Source organism: Apus apus, chromosome 2 (assembly GCF_020740795.1).
Source record: "Apus apus isolate bApuApu2 chromosome 2, bApuApu2.pri.cur, whole genome shotgun sequence".
Lineage (NCBI taxonomy): Eukaryota > Metazoa > Chordata > Aves > Apodiformes > Apodidae > Apus > Apus apus.
The window spans coordinates 21,192,654-21,211,738 of NC_067283.1; positions in this window are offsets into that span (position 1 = coordinate 21,192,654).

Sequence of the window (19,085 nt, forward strand, 5' to 3'; positions counted from 1 at the left end):
CTTTCTGATACATCTTTCCTCTGTTTGAATATAACATCATGGAAAATGAAATAAGACAGTCACTTCTGCCAGTTACTGTGAGGTGAATAAATCCTCTTCGCTCTGTTCCAAACATGTTCAGTGTTTGTAGCACAGAGCTGGCAGAGCTGCTGGCTTTGCTCATTTCCTTTACTCTGAGCCAACATTCCCAGTAGTGTCAGGACAATTTTAGAAGCAAGATGCACTCAGCTGAACTTCATCTATGAAGAGATGAACAGGTGCTTATAGCTTAGTTTTCAAGTTCATATATTACCTTGATGGCTTATTTTTGCTGTCTGAAATAGAGCCATGTTTTAATATGGGCTTTTGGCCAATCTCCAGATTTCAGGAACCTGTCTGCTCCTGAACCTGTTTATTCTGGGAAAAATGAAAATGGAGAGAAGAGGATGGAAACACATCTGCAGTATGCAAAGTGTCTGAAATAGGTGAAATAATTGTTGAACAATATCCAGAATGCCTTCTGGTGTAATAATGCAGGCTCTCTCAAGCCTGCTAACTCAGTGCATTTTAATGTCTCTGTGCTTTGCTACATTGCATGATTTCTAATTATATCTTGGGAAGGAATAGGGCAGAATGCATCCACTGGTGTAAAGAAGCGATAAGGAAAGATTATGGGAAATCATGAAGGAAGGAGCTGGAGGTTGGGGGAGGGAGGGTGTGTGTAAATGAAGAGGAATGTGTGGACACCCTGACATACAATCCATGAGTTTAGTCTGGAGATTTTGAAGTTTACAACCTGCAAGGCTGAAGACGTGTCAGCTGACGTGCTGCAACTGAATCGGAAGCGGCAGAGACCCCATATTGGTGACTAGATGAGCAGAGGCATAAATCAGCATGTGTCTGGCTGGAGTGTCTGAATGGACACCCACGCAGGCAAGTAGTGCCCTGCAACAGGAGTAGACCTGTGGAGTGAAACAGTTGGCACTGAGGATCCGATGTCCACGCTATTCGGGTGGGGGTGGGGGATTTAGGAGGTTACTAATGGCATTAGTGGTTGGAGCACGTTAGGTACAGTCCAGAAGCACGTCTTCAGGTTTAATTTAATCTGAAAGCAACCCAGCTTGTGCAACCTGAGACCACTGCGCAAAGCAAACAAGTACAGGGTTGATAGGGTGACTGACTTTAAGAACATAAACTCTGAGTGTAAAATGCTAGTCTAGATCCACTCTCTCTCAACTTCTCTAATTATATATATGGTAGAGCTGAGCACAAAGAATTCCTACAGCCAAGAAGAAGTTTGTTAACAGGTATATCAGTACACCTGGGAAACACAGCAATGTTTGTTCCAGAGTTACCTGTTTGGGGTGTTGAATACTTTCTCATTTTAACAATTTGTGAAATACTTAAGACCTACAACTCTGGTCTGGTCGCCGGTGCACTGGTCTCTGGCACCACAGATCTCTGATCCCTCTGCCGGGTCCTGAGGTGATACTGCACAACCAGTAACGCAAATTCATTGCTATTTCCTCTGATCATGAATCACTCGGGATTTCATCAGTACTTAATTGAGATACCTAAGGCACCCTTATAAAGCCTGTAAGATTTCTTGTACTTGGAGCCCTTCTCCATTTCTAAGGCACTTATATTTTCTTTTTCTAGGAATAGCCTTGGTAATAAAATGAATCACCTACCTCTCTGCCAGCAGGGAACATGATGACTGACACTTATACAGCACCTTTCATCCTAAGAACGTTTATGTGTGGAATCCTGCCCTGGCTGCTGGCTGTGCTGTCAATATGATGCCAGAGCCTTTCTACACAGTCCTGGGGGTTTCAGTGTGAGGGTTCCATGTCTTTTGCTGCTGCTTTGAAAAGGATCTGTGGCTGTGGCTGTCTGACCTGGCTGGCTGGCATACATATATAGTAGGTAGAGAGTTTTTGCACTCATATGCCACACTGTGGGGAACAGCAATGGAAGGGACAGTGCAAGTCCTTGGGTGAGGGTTCTGCAGCCATGTCACAGGTGCCTCTCTTCATCCCTCATGACAGCAGTTTGCCAACAGCTCCATCCTCCAGCACACCAGTGCTCTCCTGGGTACCACAGAGGTCCAGACAGTTGAATATGAATAGGTAAGTGACATGAGCTTTATGTCTATTCTGTTCCTACTGGCTTAACGTGGCTTCACCATGCATCTTAGAAGCATAAATTATGTTCTTGGGAATGTGGTGCCTAGCACTAATGTGCATCTAACCAAGCATAGCAACACTTCAAGTAATCAGACAAAGGAAAGAGGTGTTGGTTGATTGGATTGAATTAGTCTGTTCTTTATATTATGTATCATAGTCTCCATTATTTTCTGTTAACACGTTTGGGATATTTACTTATCTGTCTTGTCCAAGAGGACCTTTACTTTACTTCTCATTTAAATTCCTTACTAATGTATATCCTAATTGTACTCATGAGCTGGATGGAAAAATATTCCCAGCTCAATTTTTTGAATAATCTTCTGAAATTCTGCTGAATTTATTAGTGATTTTTCTCATCCAGCTACTAACTAGCCCCAGTCCAGTGTGATCTGTTACAGTGACATTACAGACATTGCTACCACGGCACTGTGAAGTTCTTAAAAAATAAAGATTTTTTTTTTAGATCAAATCAGAAATAAGGTAGAATGTGAATGTCCTTCCTGAATTTGTCAGTCTGATCATGCACTGATTGAGTGTCCCTAATGCTATAATTGTGAAAAGGGAGTTCAGGAGGCAAAAGAACAGGCTCTACAACAGCCTACAGATTGCTCCATTATGACAAAAAGAAACATGATTCTCAGTAAGTGTAAATGTCACTCTTCCTACATCTTCGTGCAAACAGCCAGGACTGATGCTATGGCTGCTGGCAAGGAAAGCTCTGAATCAAAAAGGGAGACTTGAATATTTAAGTGTAAAGTACAGTTCAAAAGCTCATCTGCAATTGAAATAAAAGGTCTGAACTCTGTACTTCAGTCACAGGCCATTAATTAATATTTCAGTGCCAGTCTAAATTACTGGCATGCTGCAGAAGGAGAATGATATATTCTTTTTGGCAGTTCAGCAGCAGTTGGAAATAAAAGCTACTAGCAATTTTTAGATGACAGACTGAAAATTTGGATTATTTATGATAATAGGAAAGCCAAGAGTGATCTGCAGATGTCAGAGAGAAGACTAAGTATTCTAAGTATTTAATACTAATATTGGTAATTTCTGGAATACCCTTCATGGACAGAGTCATGATGCAAAACCATCTGACGAAGAAGTAGCCCCACTGTTCCTTCAGCCAGCATGCCAAACACATCTTCAGCCTTTTATCACAAACTACCTGATTCAGAGAAACCTGAAAACTGTACAGGGAAGAAATTAGAAAAGCAAAACTGGACTTAATTTTTTTCTTTCATGAAACTTGAACTTCTGCAAGGCAGATACATAAGTTCTTAAATGAAAATGTTGTAAATATCAAATGAAAATATCCTTTAGTTATAAAGGAAGTCAGAATTTCTGTAGCCAGAGCATGGGGGGATGAGCAGGAGACTGAAGAAGATAGTGTCTGTGTTGATGGGAGCCCTTGTCTTTTGAGTGCCTGCACACATCCGCCCAGCAACATCAGTAGTTTTCTGTTTAAAGTCAAGCACTGGTTCACTGAACCTGACTCAAAGATAACTGCAGTTTCTTTCATAAAACTGAAAAATTAATCGGTGTGAAATGTATTGGAAAACAGGATGGTTATTCATGTGCCTCAGCAGTCTCCTTATTAGGTACAACAAGCTTTTGATTGTTCTCCCAGGGCATACGATGCCTCAATATGCTATAAAATAGGCTGCTATAAAATGGGCCTGCACAACTTGTATACTTCAAAAACTATTTCTGTGACAAATGCAAATTAATATTTTGAATCTAAGGTCAAAGCCTAATCATCTAAATGGCAGCAGCTCAGTCAGTGACTAGCTTCTTCAGATGTATCCCCCCCATACATTGTTAGCTTGTCCTGGACTGACTGGGATCCAGAGCATAGGGACCACTGGCTACTCTTGTGATTAGTTCCCTAGAAAGTTACAATGTGAAAGAAACCAGAGTGTGATCAGAGTCTTCCTATGGAAAAGAAAAGCACTACAAATTAAAACAGAAAGATTAGAAGCTCATAAAACAAAAGGTGGCTTAGGGTTCCAGATATATCATGTTCCAAATGGTCTTTCTTCCTTGGCTCTGCTCCGTGGAACCACTGAATCATTTCCTACTTGGACACGTTTGGAAATGTCAGCTTTTTCCAATTCAGTTTTATCTGGTTGCATCAGCTGAAGATTCTGAGTTCCTCAGTGACAAAGTAGGTGAAGATAGTTGCATAGAAGATTATTAGTTAATTAATTATCCTAGCAGAATTAACCTTGTTTAAATAGCACCACCCCCTGCCCTGAACAACGCTAGAGCAACAATTAAATGCACATCCTATTGCAAGAGGAAGGTGTCCCTTTTTACATCACTACTTTTCAGCAAGTAATCCGGGCTTGGGTAACTTTTTAAACCTTGAGAAGTTGTTCCAATGGGAGGAGATGTATTAAAACTTTTGATCTCCAGTTCCAAAATACTTACTGAAGCTGTTGTCTGGGCCACTTTCTTGGGCTCTCACGAGTAAAGCCTGCAGCCTTTATATTAATTTCAAATTTCGCTGATATTGTTTAGATAATATTCTATTATTACATAGATAAAACAAATCTATAATGTGACTTAAAGTTTTAATGAGGAAAAAGTTGTTACATATAACACAAAAGCTGCAATCATACCTAGCTAGACATAGAAATGTTTTATTAGACATTAAGAGCTGGCTTCCAATGCATGTGACAGAGACTGATTGGTAGAAACTCTCCTAAACTTATTGGAACAGAAAATCCATCTTTACTTTGATATTAATGCAGGAAGGAGAGACTGTCAGAGGAAGAATCTGGCAGCATTACTTAGGAACCTGAATGCACAGAACAAAGCTGAGGAGGAACATTGTATATACAAGGATGTTTCGTCACAGGAGCTGGGGTTCTTTTGGTGTTTTATCCTCTTGTCCAACTGCAGATGACACTGGGCACCTTATTATGACTTATGAAGTCATCATGAAGATTATTTCTATCCTTGACAGTTATGGAAAAAACTGGGTGCAGAAGATCAGGATGCTTTATGCCTCTGGCCTTGAGGGAGTGGGGTGATAAAACAGGAAAACATGCTGGATTAAGTGTATGTCCAGAAGGATTAATTTTTATTCTAGTCTTGGTATCAGCTGCCAGCTCAATGGGGATGAGTGTGATCATGATGTTTCAAGGCATACTGTTGAACTGGCAGCTACTGAGGCCCATGGTTTTACATGTCTCCAGCCTGACTGCAGACTAGTGCTGGGAGAAAGAATTAAAATAGATGGTGAGACTACTTTACATACATCCTTACATGTGGCTCAAGGTGTGAGTTCATTCAGCTCATAAAACTGGGATGATGTTACATCCACACCAGGTAGTGCACGCCACAGCAAACCCCTGTGCACAACAGCACCCACACCAGCATCAGCTCCTGTGAGCCTCAGCTCTTCACTTACATGCCTGTTATGTGGGCAATATACAAAACACAATATGCTTAATGATATTGGAGCGCACACACTTAATTTTCAAAACCTTGTCAGTATTCAGGAGGTCTGTGCACTCCCTGGGCAGCACTGCATCCCTGCTCACACCAGGCAAACCCTCCCTGTTTTCCCAGGTCACCCCTGGTGGAGGGACTTCATGCACGGGCAATCAGCTGCTCTGCCACCCCCTGCCTTCCTCCCCTTCCCCACAAACACCAGCCAAAGCAGCTGTACGGTGTCTAATGCTGTTCTGCTACAGACCTGGGATCTCAGCTTCTCTTTGGACCTTCCAAAGCAATGGACTGTTTGAGTGTCTGGTAAAGGCCACTAGTACTGCCTAAGAGGAAAACATCTTGGTACAAATAAGAGGTCATAAAAAGCTCCAAGTGAATTATTTCTAGCATTTTGTTTATATTTTTAAAGAAGTCTACTCCAACACCACATTCCTAGAGGCTCTCTGCATTGAGAGGGGACTGTTTCACTGTGCAAAGGGTTAATGCTGGTGGCCGTCTGCAGTGGAGTGAAAAGAAGTTGGCCACAAAGCAGCATCCATGAACATGTAATTTCTGATTTGACATTTATTCTCTGTCCGTATTGTGTTTGCTGTTGGCACACATTCATTTGTAAAGATTTTCTTCTTCTCTTCCTGAAAAAATTGCATTTTTATGAGTAAATAATCAGTGAAGGTGGCTAGAGTGCCACTATAGCCTTTAAACCATCAGAAATAAAACATAACCTGAAAATCTGTGATACACAGGTCCTTTCTATTTGCTATCTATTGGTTACATTAACTACCAAGAGTTTATCAGTTCTGGTCTGTTTTCCCATGTCAGAAAGCTTGTTTTTAATGCATACAGCCACGAGTAGAAAAAATAGTGTGATCAATAACCTCAATACAATGAAAATAATCCACTTAAAATTATCTGTTTGCATACAGTCTAACAAGCTGAAAACTTCATGTCCCATTTGTTTAAAAAAAAAAAGTAACAACATTTCAGAGAAATTAAACGTACTCTAAAATAGACATGAATTATTCCTTACTGTTTTGAGTGACATTTCAATGAATTCTTGCAAATAAATATACTGGCAGAAATCAAAATTAGTTTGTAAACAGCATGCAGAGGAAAAATTGCATTCCTCTGATAACATATCCTTCTTCATAAAGCTTGTAGCCAGCCCTACCTAACCAGGAGCTGTTTGTGAGCATTTCTTAAAGTGATGAATGATGTCTCACCATTTCCTTCTCTCTTTCTGATGATCTGTTATAATGACATGGGCAGTGGAATCGAGTGCACCCTTAGCAAGTTTGGTGACAACATCAAGCTTTGTGGTGCAGTCAACACGCTGGAGGAAAGGGATGTCATCCAGAGGGACCTTGACAGGCTTGAGAGATGGGCCCATGCCAACCTTGTGAAGTTCAAAAAAGCCAGATGCAAGATCCTGTACCTGAGTCAGGACAATCCCAAACACAAATACAGGTTGGCTGGAGAACAGATTGAGAACAGCCCTGAGGAGAAGGACTTGGGAGTGTTGGTTGATGAGCAGTTCAACGTGAGCCAGCAATGTGTACTTGCAGCCCAGAAAGCCAACCGTGTCCTGGGCTGCATAAAAAGAAGCATGATCAGCAGGTCAAGGGGGTTGATTCTTCCCTTCTGCTCCACTTTGGAGAGACCCCAGCTGGAGTATTGTGTCCACTTCTGGAGCCCCAAACACAGGAAAGACATAGAGCTCCTGGTGCAAGTCCAGAGGAGAGCCATGAAGATGACTGGGACTGGGACCTCTCCTATGAAGACAGGCTGAGGGAGTCGGGGTTGTTCTGTCTGGAGAAGAGAAAGCTCCAGGGAGACCTGCACCCCCCTTCCAGTACCTGAAGGGGGCCTACAGGAAATCTGGAAAGGGACTTTTTGCAAGGGCGTATATGGATAGGATGAGGCAGAACAGTTTAAAGCTGAAAGAGGGAGATTTAGGTTATATATTAGGAAGAAATTCTTCACCATGAGGGTGGTGAGACACTGGAACAGGCTGCCCAGGGACATTGAGGATGCCCCATCCCTGGAAGTGTTCAAGGCCAGGTTGGATGGGGCTTTGAGCAATCTGGTCTAGTGGAAGTTGTCCCTTCCCATGTGGGGGGCTTGGAATTAGATGATCTTTAAGGTTTCTTCCAACCCAAACCATTTTGTGATTCCACTACAGCAACTTTTATCATAACTCTTATTTGTGAGAGCCCCTCGCTTTCATCCTTCTTTAACTATAAAAGCTCTCAAAAGAAGCTTTTGTATGTCAGGAGAAGCTAGATTAACATAATACACAGTATCTATAAATAGTTCCCTCAAATTAGGCTCTTTTACAAAACCTTGAAATGATATTTCATTGCTTTCTTTCCTACTGCTGGTAAAAGATACAATCTCATATAATTTTTTTCCTTTATAAAACATTAATTATGTTATTCTGATTTTGGCCATTTTTCAATGCTTCTGTTTGACCACAGGTGAAAGATAGTCAGCTTCTTGTTACTGTATTTTGAATTTCTGCAAAAAAAGAGCTTGTTAGAAATGTGGCATGTACTATTGGCAAATTATTTACCAAGACCAATGCAAAATTGGCCCAAAGACAGACATTGGAAAAACTGGATTTTTTGTAAACTGTGTTTCTAAATTTTTTTCAAGCTCTTCTGAGAATTGCTTCCAGTTGTAAAAAAAATGAAATAGAAAAGAACTCATCAGCTGAAAAGCATTAAGACAAGGATATTTAAGTCAATGACTGTTATGAGGATGAGAACTGAGAAAACGTTTGTCACTGTTTGCACATGGTAAGGAGCATGTGGTGAAAATATCAGATATTTAATGCAAATGAAAATATGTTGTGGGTTTTTTTTCACACAATGCCCAACCAAAGTGTGGGATTCAATTCCATGTGACAAGGAGTTCAAGAGGAACACAGACAAATTGCTGGAAGAGAAAACCCTTAGGTTTTTTAACAAGACAGTCCAGAGACCACCAGTATCATGGAGATTTCACACCACTGAGGGATTACACTAAGGGACAGCCTGCTGGCTGTATCCCCTTCTCCTTACGCTTTTCCTCTCGGACATGGTTGGAGAGATGTATTGAGGCTACCCTCAGTTCACACAGTGGTTCTTGTGCTCTTAAGTGTCTCATAGTCCCTGCCCAGATTTCATTCCAGAGGTGAAGAGCTGGTGACACCTGGCACTCACTGGGATCATGTGTATGTGTGTCACTCCCTGCGCCTCCCCTCGCCTTCAGGACAGCCAGGCATAAACATCTGGTCCCAGAGTACGAGTATGCTGTGAAATCTCTAGAAAAACATTAATACTGCCTGTTGACTGAGAGTAGTTGCCATCAAATTGTTAGCTCTGTAAATATTAGTCATTGCCAGGAGGCACTGGTTCCAGCTGTGACCAGATCTCTCCCACCTGGCACGCGTGTCGCCCACCGGCTGCTGAGGCAGGGATGGAGGAGGCTCAGGGGTCTGCTCCAACAGGGGCTGGGGCTCTTCTGCCTCATTTCTTTGGGGCTTTCCTCTAAGGACCAAGTGGTGCAAAATGGTTAAAAATTATCCCCGTGAACTATAGAATCTCTTGTCAGTATTAATTGCCTACTGCTGCTAAAGAAAGAAGAAATGGCTGATACTATCAAAAAACAGCATTTCAAAACCTGCATGGGAACACAACAGTTCTTCCAACATCTTTCATCTTTTTGTCTTTGATTTCTTTAACATAAAAGTGCTTACTTCCTTTTTTCCTTTCTTGGCAATTTTAAGGACTGATAATTTAGTTTTTAAAGAAAAAGCTCAGCTTCTCAGAGTCTCATGACTCTGGTGACTGAGCAGTGGAAAAAACACTAAATATCACAAGATGCATAATTAAATCACAGACGTCCTTCAGTTTCTTGAGATTTTGCCCTGGGAATATTTTTCTGCTCTCAAGCAGCTAACATTTTAATCCTGACCAGAGAAAGGTAATCACCCCTAAGCTAATTGAATTTAATTTAGGGCTTGAAATGAAGCTAACTCATGACCAAACTGTTTGGTTTTTAATTCTATGGCAGTATAATCCATTGCGATGTCGTGGGCAAATTACTGATCCCAGCTCATCTAAAAATATACATTTATTTACATAAAGAATAGACTAAAGTATTGCACAACTACTCAATATTGGACAACTACTCAAAAATTTGCCTTGAAGAAATCCTATGAAAACTATTATTTCAAACTAATAAGGCTCCTCAATAAATATTTTTTGAGAAAAGGTAATAGCTGGAGAAGCATGAAACAAGCTCTTCATGCAGCTAAGCTCACTATGGTTCCTGAGACATCACCATCTACATTAATTACTAGTTCCTCTTCCCTGTAACAGTTCCTTCTTAAAGAGGAATTGACTAAATTAAAATAGCTTTGAACGCTTTGCCTGAAGGAAATCCTTTAACACTTCTATTGTGTTCTGTAACTGAACAGGGTGACTTAAATGCAACAAAGTTCTTGAAACAGGTTCACACAAGGGGTTTAGAAACAGCTTGCTTGTCCTGCTTTAATTTGACTGTCAGCTTCCAGGAACCGCACAGCAAGTCCTTATTTTACTCTTTTTTTTTTTTTTGCAGCTTAAGGTTTGGGTTTTTTTATACTTTTGCCAACCCTTTTTTTAAGGAGTTTAGCTCCTCTTTGTTCAGTAAGACATTCCAGCTGTAATGCTGCCCAGGAAGCCCTCCTGCGCGGCGGGGCTGCACCTGCACTCGGCACACTTTGCAGATCCCCGTGCTCTTTGTGCTCAGGCCTGTGAGCTCCGTTCAGGGGCTTTATCTGCTATAATCACCTTGCACATTTATGGCTCAGTACAATAAACCTCTGGCAGCTTGTTTCTTGAAGGAGCGTGCTCAGCCTGACAGAGTACGAGTTCATGGATTTGCTCCTCTCTGCTTGCTGGAACGTTACAGCACATAACCTTTCATTATTATTATTTTTTTCCTCATGAATATAAATAGAAATTTAACCCAATATTCTTTCCAAGTCTCTGATAACTGGAGGAAGAACAACTTTGAGGAGTGACTTTATATAAACAGGGTGAGCGAGAAGCCTGGTGGTGATTTGCACGCCGGTGCCACCCAGATTCAGGGTCCCAGAGACCTTCGCAGACGGATGAGTTACTCTGGTGGGAGCAGGACTCTGAGTCGTTCCTACCAACAAATTCTGCTCTGGGGAATTTAACAGCAAAGCTCCCTTTGATTCCAGTGCTAGTGCTTGTAAAATCCCACCCTGCAGGAGAGAGCGGGGCAGCCATTTTGTACATGAAGAGGGAAGGGAAGACAAAGGAGAATTTTAGCTCTGATTTTAAGGGAAATTGAAGTAGGCAACATGAATGTAACAGGGCATCCATTGTAGTGTAACTTGTTTTGACAAGGATGAGTGCATGCACTGCAACAACTCTCTGAATTATTTTTCTAACATAATTAAATATGCAAGTGCGATTAAAACTTAGATTTACCAAACCTAGTCCATGTTAAAGTGGGACTTGATTCAACATTTCATCTCCAGTAAAAGTTGTGTACCAGGTGATGTAGAAAATCCTAATTTAAAAGCTTGCCACCACCTCCTAGCACAATACATTTTAATAAAGGAAACAATCTGCATTTTCAGATGAGGGCAACAATGCCTTTAATTACCCTAAATATCTCTTGTTGTCAGGCAGGAGGGGTTTATCTCACCTGTAGCTGAACCAGCTTCTTTGGGATCTTTATGCATGTGCAGCAAGAAATCTGAGCTTAAATACATTCACTTTGGAGAAGATAAATATCTGCCCAGAAGTTAATGTATTTCCTTTAAATATAAACGGAGCCAGGGGAAATGGTTCTGAGGTGGATGTATATATTTTAGTTACTGTATTAGATCATATGAAATGAAGCCATGGTGTCCCATAAAAGTAGATTTTGTGTCTATTTTTAAAAGGTCTTTTAAATAACTACAACTAATGAGGCTGATATTTTTAATGAAAAATGTATAATTTCAGCCTCTTTTTAAATACAGAGGTTCTTAGAAGTTTTTGTACCTATAACTGGCAAAACCAGCTTGTTTGTACATAATGTATTCCTTTTACACCCTGTCTAGGAAAACACAGTATCTTCAGGCTATTTAAAAACAAAGTGCAAATGAGAAGTTAGTTTTCTAAGTTTGTATTTAATAACTTATTTCCACAAAATGTTTTCTGTACTTAAATGTGAGAGAAGTGACTAAATATGGGATCAGAAATCTAACACAAGCTTCCAAATATTATACAGGCTTAGCTTCAGGATTACAGAAGAGATCAATACAGCTAAAGGGGTATTTGGGATCTTTGGAGTGCAGATGATACAGCCGGAAAAAACTACGGCCTGCTTCCTATAGCTAGAAAAAAACTCAAAAGTGATCTGATCCTCATGTGCCCACCTCATGGCTCATTCAGTGCTTCTTCAGCCAGAGCCTGGGGAAAACAAGTCTCCCTTCCCTGCTGAACCCTCCAACAGCTGCTGCAGGATGCAGTGAGGACGATGCCTTCTGAGGGGGAAGCAAGTGGGTAGCTCAAAGCACGGTCACTTATTTCACATCAGGCTCAGGACCTCAGCCAGCTGGTGTCCAGGGCACGGATTCTCACCAGCACCCTACCAGTGTGATTCTCCATGTTCTGCTCATAGCTCCTTGTCTCATGTCTCTTTCCCTGATTTTCTGCAGAACATCTGGCAGCACCTTCTCATCACACATTGGGAGTGCACTCCCATCATCACATGTTCTTGCTTTCTTTTCAGACTGAAATGTTTTTGTGCTTATTAAAAACTTTCTTCACCTTCCTTATGAGTCTAGAGAAAATATATGCTCAATAAATGTGAAATGTCAGTAAATGGTAAAACAGTATTTATAACAGGGCTACTGACCAATCATTAAAGAGCAAAACATTGAGTAACAGTGCTGTGTTGTAGTTTTACAAATGATATGGTGTCTGAACAAAGAAATCAATATGTCACAATTTTTACTTACTGGACACCTTTTAATTTCCAGAGATCATCTTGCCTCAGATCTTGATGTGCATCACTGGGTCAGACACAAAATGGGTCCCGTGACGACCACTGGTTCCTGTCTTACAGGGCTCGGTACACTACATGCAAATATTCCCTATAGCAGCTCTTTCAGATACCTGCCACTACGTGTTCCTTATCCTTAGTTAGATGCTAACATGCCACATATATGAAAACATGTGATTCAGTGCTGATAACTTGGCTCACCAAGGTTGAGAAATGGAGCAAGTTCCAACTTCTCCAATGTGGACTGAATTTGTGGTCATAACACCACCCCTAGTGAAAAGATCAGAGGGGGTTCTTTTTTCCCCCCCAATACTACTGAAGAGTGAATCAGACACAAAGGAAAAAAGTAGTGCAGAGCCTGAAGCAGCATCACTCCCCAGGGAAGATCCAGGCAGTGTGATTTGGGGCAGTTCAGAGACGTGCTGCCATGTCACCTTACTGCTGTCTGTGTCACCCTCTGGTCAGCTGTCAGCAGGTTTCATTCCATTTTTTATGACCATACCCAACAGTGATCAATAAAATTACATATTGCTTACTTGTTACATTCTCAGTTTACTCTTAAGCACAGCCAAGCTGAGCCTGAGTACATCTGGAAAGCCTAAATACATTTTCTCCAGCTGCAGGTTTCAACTGATGATTTCTTGCTTTAGAATTGCCTTCTGCACATGCTCATCCATTCGGTCAAATGCATACTCTGCAATATGCAAACACAAAATTAAAGACGAAGGATTTTAAATGTGGGTATTTAAAATGCACATCTCCCCTGCATATGATAATGGTATTTTAAGAATCAGCATTCCTTTCTGCTGAAAACGCCTTCATCTTCCCTCCCCTCTACCCTTGGGGCTCCATACACCCTTGCGTGCCAGCAGGCTGTCCCCCACGCTGAGCGCAGCAGCTCCCCATGCACCCCCTCACTGCCCCGGGGACTCTGTCCTCCCCACCACGTTCTTGCTCTCCACTGTGAGTCTCCTCCCAAACACTGATAAGGTTTTAGATTCCTTCAGATCTGATGGTGAAGCGAAGACTGTCAAATAAAGACTCAGAAATGCTGTATGTAAACTGTACATATATAAGCTTAATCTGTTTACCTGGACTTGTTAACTTTGGGGCATTTCTAACAGCTCTGCACACAGTGGATCTCTAAACAAGCGCTATGGGTGTTACAGCCCTCAAGGTTAAAAATAAGTTGATTGATCTGTAAGAAGAAAATGAGCATATGCTGCAGAAGTCTCACCTGGGAGCTAGATACTGAACGCCTGTTCTGAAAATATTGCCATATATAAGAGTAGTTATTGATCCTTTCTGTTCAGATGGCACTCACTTTTCCTAGGCTACATTTGGTTTTCCCATTTGCTAGACCTTAAATCTCTCCTGCCAGGCCATTGAAAGCACTGGATAATAATAAACCAAAATGTTTTTTCTCTGGAAGTATCATAATTGAGATGGAGACAAATACATAAGTGGCTATCAGAGCACCGTAAGAGAGATTCTGGCAAACCCAGCACACAGATTTGGTGAGAACAGCAGTGTACTTGCAGAGCCTAATGAAGTGAGCCAGGAGTGCAATACAGTCAGGAAGGACCATCAGTGAGGCATGGGATATCAGCATATTTACTGAAATGGAGAAGGTAACATTTAAAATAGTTATTTTTAATTAATGTGGATATTATATTTATATACCAAAGGATCTCACTGTGAGGATGGAGCCCTATACCTAGCGCTACATGTTTAGAGGACAGAGAGACAGAGCTGAGCCCAGGTGATGATGTGCTGGGAGAAGGAGAAAGCCCCAGCTCCCTCTCTTGGCCTCTGCCTGCGGGAGCGGGGCTGGTCCCAGTCCTGCTGTCCTCGCCCCCTTTCCATCCCGGGTCAGTGGGCTCTCTCAAATGCCAGTACAAATCCCACCATGTTTTGGCCCATTTTGGACTCCAGCCTACAACCTGTATCACTCAGACAGAAAATTACTTCAGAATAGAGGGAAAATATGACATCTGAGACAATCCCAGTTTCCAGTAAGCCTCCCCAAACACCTTTATATCTTGCTGGCTCTTGAAGTAGCTCAGACTTAGTTCTGTTTGGAGTTAAAGTGTTTCAATTCCAGTTTATAAATGGCTCAAGATGTGACTAGACAAACAGAAATAAAGAATTGTCAAGAGTATTTTTCCCCTCAGTTTCATCAAGGATCCTGAAGCATGAAGGCAGCCCTGAAGAGGTATTTTTTGCTTGGCTTATTTTCCTACATAATTTCTCTTCCCACAGCATGCTGAAGGTTCAGTGACTGCCTTGCTTTTCCCAGTCACCACATCCTGTGCTGTGCAAACACTGATGTTTGATTGTGGAAACACATTGAACTTTCAGAGGATTCTCACAGGTGCTTCACCAGAAGCAAGAGACTGGCCCCAGTTTAACAGAATATTCATGTGCTTAAAACTGCATCTGAGCTACAGGACCTTGCTGAGCTGTCCCCCTGGCTCTCAAGAACCCTCATGATTGATTTCCTACAGAGTTCCATTGCTCTGGGACATGGGTTCTCCTCCAGGTGGTACCCTTTTCTCATTGGGACATCCCTCAGTCTCAAGCCCTGTCAGGCTGTCCCAGCCACGGATCCTCACATCCCTCTCCTAGGTGCTGCAGACAGGGGGCTCAGGCACACCCACACCCATTTGGCACCTCCCTTGCACCACAGTGTTATCAGCACTAATTCTGCAACACCACAAACAGCTTAAGAGAGACCTGATGATGGAACAGGCAAAATGAGGCATGCACAGCAGGTATGTTTCTGTGGAGTATTCAACAGTTTTTACTGTAGAAGAGACAGGGAGAAACAGTCTTCTGCGAGAATAGGCTTAGGTCACAATCCAGGCAGTTATATTTTTAATGCTATTTAATGGGGTGAATGGCTTTTTTCAGTTTAAAGACAGTGCTCCTGTCTTCCTTCCTCCAAACCCTTCAAATCCATGACTTTATGGCATACTGCATCACTTCTGTTGTTTTCTTTAGTACCACAAAGCAGTCTATCCCAACACATCAGCATATGATGCTTCCTTATTTGTTTACTTCCTGTACTCTGTGAATTTCAATGAAGGAAATGTAAGAATTCCAGAAAAATAAGCTCTAGCCTTTTTCAGTGCAATGATCACAAAAAGCCAGTTGGAGCTGGGCTGTCAGGCCACCATCCTAGATCAAACTCAATCTTCCCACCGCAAGATTAGGCCCTTGTACAGTTATCCCTCTTTTTTCTTCTTCCAAGTAAGCTCTGCTATGTGCTTACATCATGCATTTATCTATTTTTTTTCCTAAATTGTGGCTTGATTTCCCATAAGCATACACAATACTGACTGACCACCACAGTCTATCACTTGTATAATTAAGGATGACTCTGAACTCCACTATGGCCCCTCATTTCTACTGTTGAGTATTTCATACACACACTTCAACAAACATGTGATCCCCAATTGGACTTTTCTACAGATAATCAGCTGGATACACTGTGCCATAACCACTGATCAAAAGAAATGTCTAACTTTACGCAATTACCTCAAGCATTGACCACAGTGCCTGATGAGAACCCTTCCATCACATGACATCCCTGGAGGCATATTCCTCCATCAGCCATGCAGGCATTTTAAGAACCACTTGGAGCTGTACCATCAGCCTGCATGCTGATCTATCATGAGTAAATGTTGCTTGAACAGTTTTTGTCAGTGCTGATTTACTTGCTTTGTTTGTTTGCTTGGGGTTTTAATAGTAGTATTAAAAGTCTTTGTTCCTGATGCATTTGACATTGTACCATTGGTCCATTAGGATTTGGTTGAGCCTTGTGCATTATTTTTAATTTGCATTCACAGTATGCTCTGTAATAACTCCCTCTGAATTCTAGCAGTGGATGCTGTGAATCTGTATTAACAGCAGCACTGATTTGTGCAATGTGCAGCAAAAATCTTTGCAAAATACTTACCGCTTCATGTCTTCTAGCATAGGAGATCAGAGTTTCCAGATAACAACAGAGATTCTTCTTAGCAAATCATTCCTGGGCTAATTGTAATAAGAATTATCTCAGCTTGGGTGGAAATCATTGACACAAGCTGCTGCTGATGCCAAAAGTTTACATGGCTTCAAAAAGCCATTAGACACAATTATGGAAAAAAAAATCCCTGAGAAGTGACTAAACACAGAAAGCCCCTGAGCTGTTGATTGCTGGAAGCTGAGAATAGATCCTTGGGACAGATCACTGCACAGTTCTTCCCTCTGAGACTGCTAGTTCCTCTAGCATTGCCCAAGGAACATGCTGTTCTAGCATAACCCAATATGGCCTTTCTTACAGTGTCATGTCAAGTCATACTGAGAGCACTTAGGGAGAAAAGAGAATGGGGGGGGGGGAATAAATCTCCCTTCAGGTTAACAACTTCCAAGTTTCCAGGATTTCTGCATTAAAATCCTCCTTTGTAACTAATTAGAATTCAGAACCTCTACCCACCTCCCCCCTGCATCCACTTCCTTAGGAAGAGCAAAGACACTGGACTGCACAACAATCACAGGCACTTCAATGCCCTCACTGCCCTTAATTGGATGAAGCCTTGCACAAGGGCTGGCATCAGAGCACTGATTTTCAGTAGTTACTGGCCTCCAGTTTGTTTACATGACAAGATGCACTTTTAGCAATAAATGTTTATCTGCCACAAGGCAGGATGATGATTGCTAAAGAGGAGAAGCTACTTGGTTAACTAAATGGAGGATTCTGGTGAAGTACACAAAATATATTACTCTGACACAGAAATCAAAGCCAGCTTACAACAGTAAAAAACCACTGGTTTTGTGCAAAAGAGGCAAGTCCCATCATAAGTGTGACAACTTTTGAGACACTCAGTATCTTGAAGACTTCTCCATATGCTCTGAATTTTTTCAGCTTCTGTGGAGAGTGAACAGTGCTTATTGGATGAGTCGTCACTGGCACACTTTGATGGAAGTCTCAAAACTAGGGTACAAGTGACTGCTTTTAAACACCTAACGCTTCAGGTAGCTTTATGTAGATCTCAGACTGTTTGATGGCTGAACTTGCTTATTAAATTTTATTTTAATAAAGCCTAATTTGTTAAGTTATAAACCACAAAATGCTATTCTGAAAAAAAACAATGAAAAAACATTAATGTAAAACTGAAAATAAAGTAGCAACAGCCACACAAGGTGAATTGTTTGGGTTTTACTTTTTTTTTTTTACTTGGGTACAGGACTGCATTGTGTTCTGCAGCTTTTCTTCCATGAGGTGGCCTGGAGTTTGGTAGACAGCAACTCAGTTCTTGCTGTTTATGTTGAATTGTTTATATTTTTTTGCTAAAAGCACTCACATTGATGACTACACTAAAAATACCCAACAGTCTTGCACCAGCCTCTCTGTGGGGGACTCACGCTTTGCCACAACATGGGACTCCAGCTTCACTGTGTATCTTTAGTACCTTTCTCTTCTTCCTAACTGTACCAGTCATTTCCCTTCCTATTTGCAATAACTAATATCCCTGTGACAGCCACTGCTTTGATGATATGGCAGCATTAGGAAAGCATTTAATGAACATTAATTGCTTCTTAATATGATTTAGCTGCTGGAAATAAGAAGGCTAAGCTAGCTCCATGTGACCAGCAGCCCTAGAGGCACCACAACCAGATTCCTTTTGAGATGCAATCCTGTCAACCCGAGGCAGGGGGGGACAGCAGCACTTCACGGATGATACCCAAGGCTACATTTTACTTTTCCAAATTAGCAGCTAAGTAGGATTGTAGGAACTCAGCAACAAAGTCATCATGACACCACCTGGCTGATTAGTGATCTTTTCCTCCTGTGCAAGCCAGCAATTATCAGTTTCCACTGACTTCGGAAGCTAATCGGAATCAGAAGCTGGGGGATGCTGCCAAGATGCAGCAGCTTCCAGCTGTCAGGAGGAGGACAGGATGAGACAGTCTCAGTGTATGTAGTTCAGTCTTTGTCTTTTCCCATGTGGCATCTCTGGCACCTGTGCCTTTATCATTTTGACCCTCTACATGATGTTACCTGATACCTCCACTTCTTAGATGGCAAGATGATGCACGAGAAACTTGATATTTGAATCCAGCATTCCTAAATATGAATTCTGATTTACCATTCTCATCTCACTTTTCAGTTAGGTCACTTAACCCCTCTACTAAGCTGCTCTGCCAGGAATTTAAGGCTGGTAACACCTAGAGATACTGTGACAATCAATCAATATGTATTTGTAAAGTTGTTGGTAAACAACAAGCACTAAATGCCAAGTCTAATTTACACAGATATGGTTTATAATCTTCCCATTTTCTTTTCAAGAACTTTAATAAGACACAAAGATTAACCTTCTGATCTGGGAAATAATCTCTGTGGATATTATAGACTGGTGTTGGCAGCAG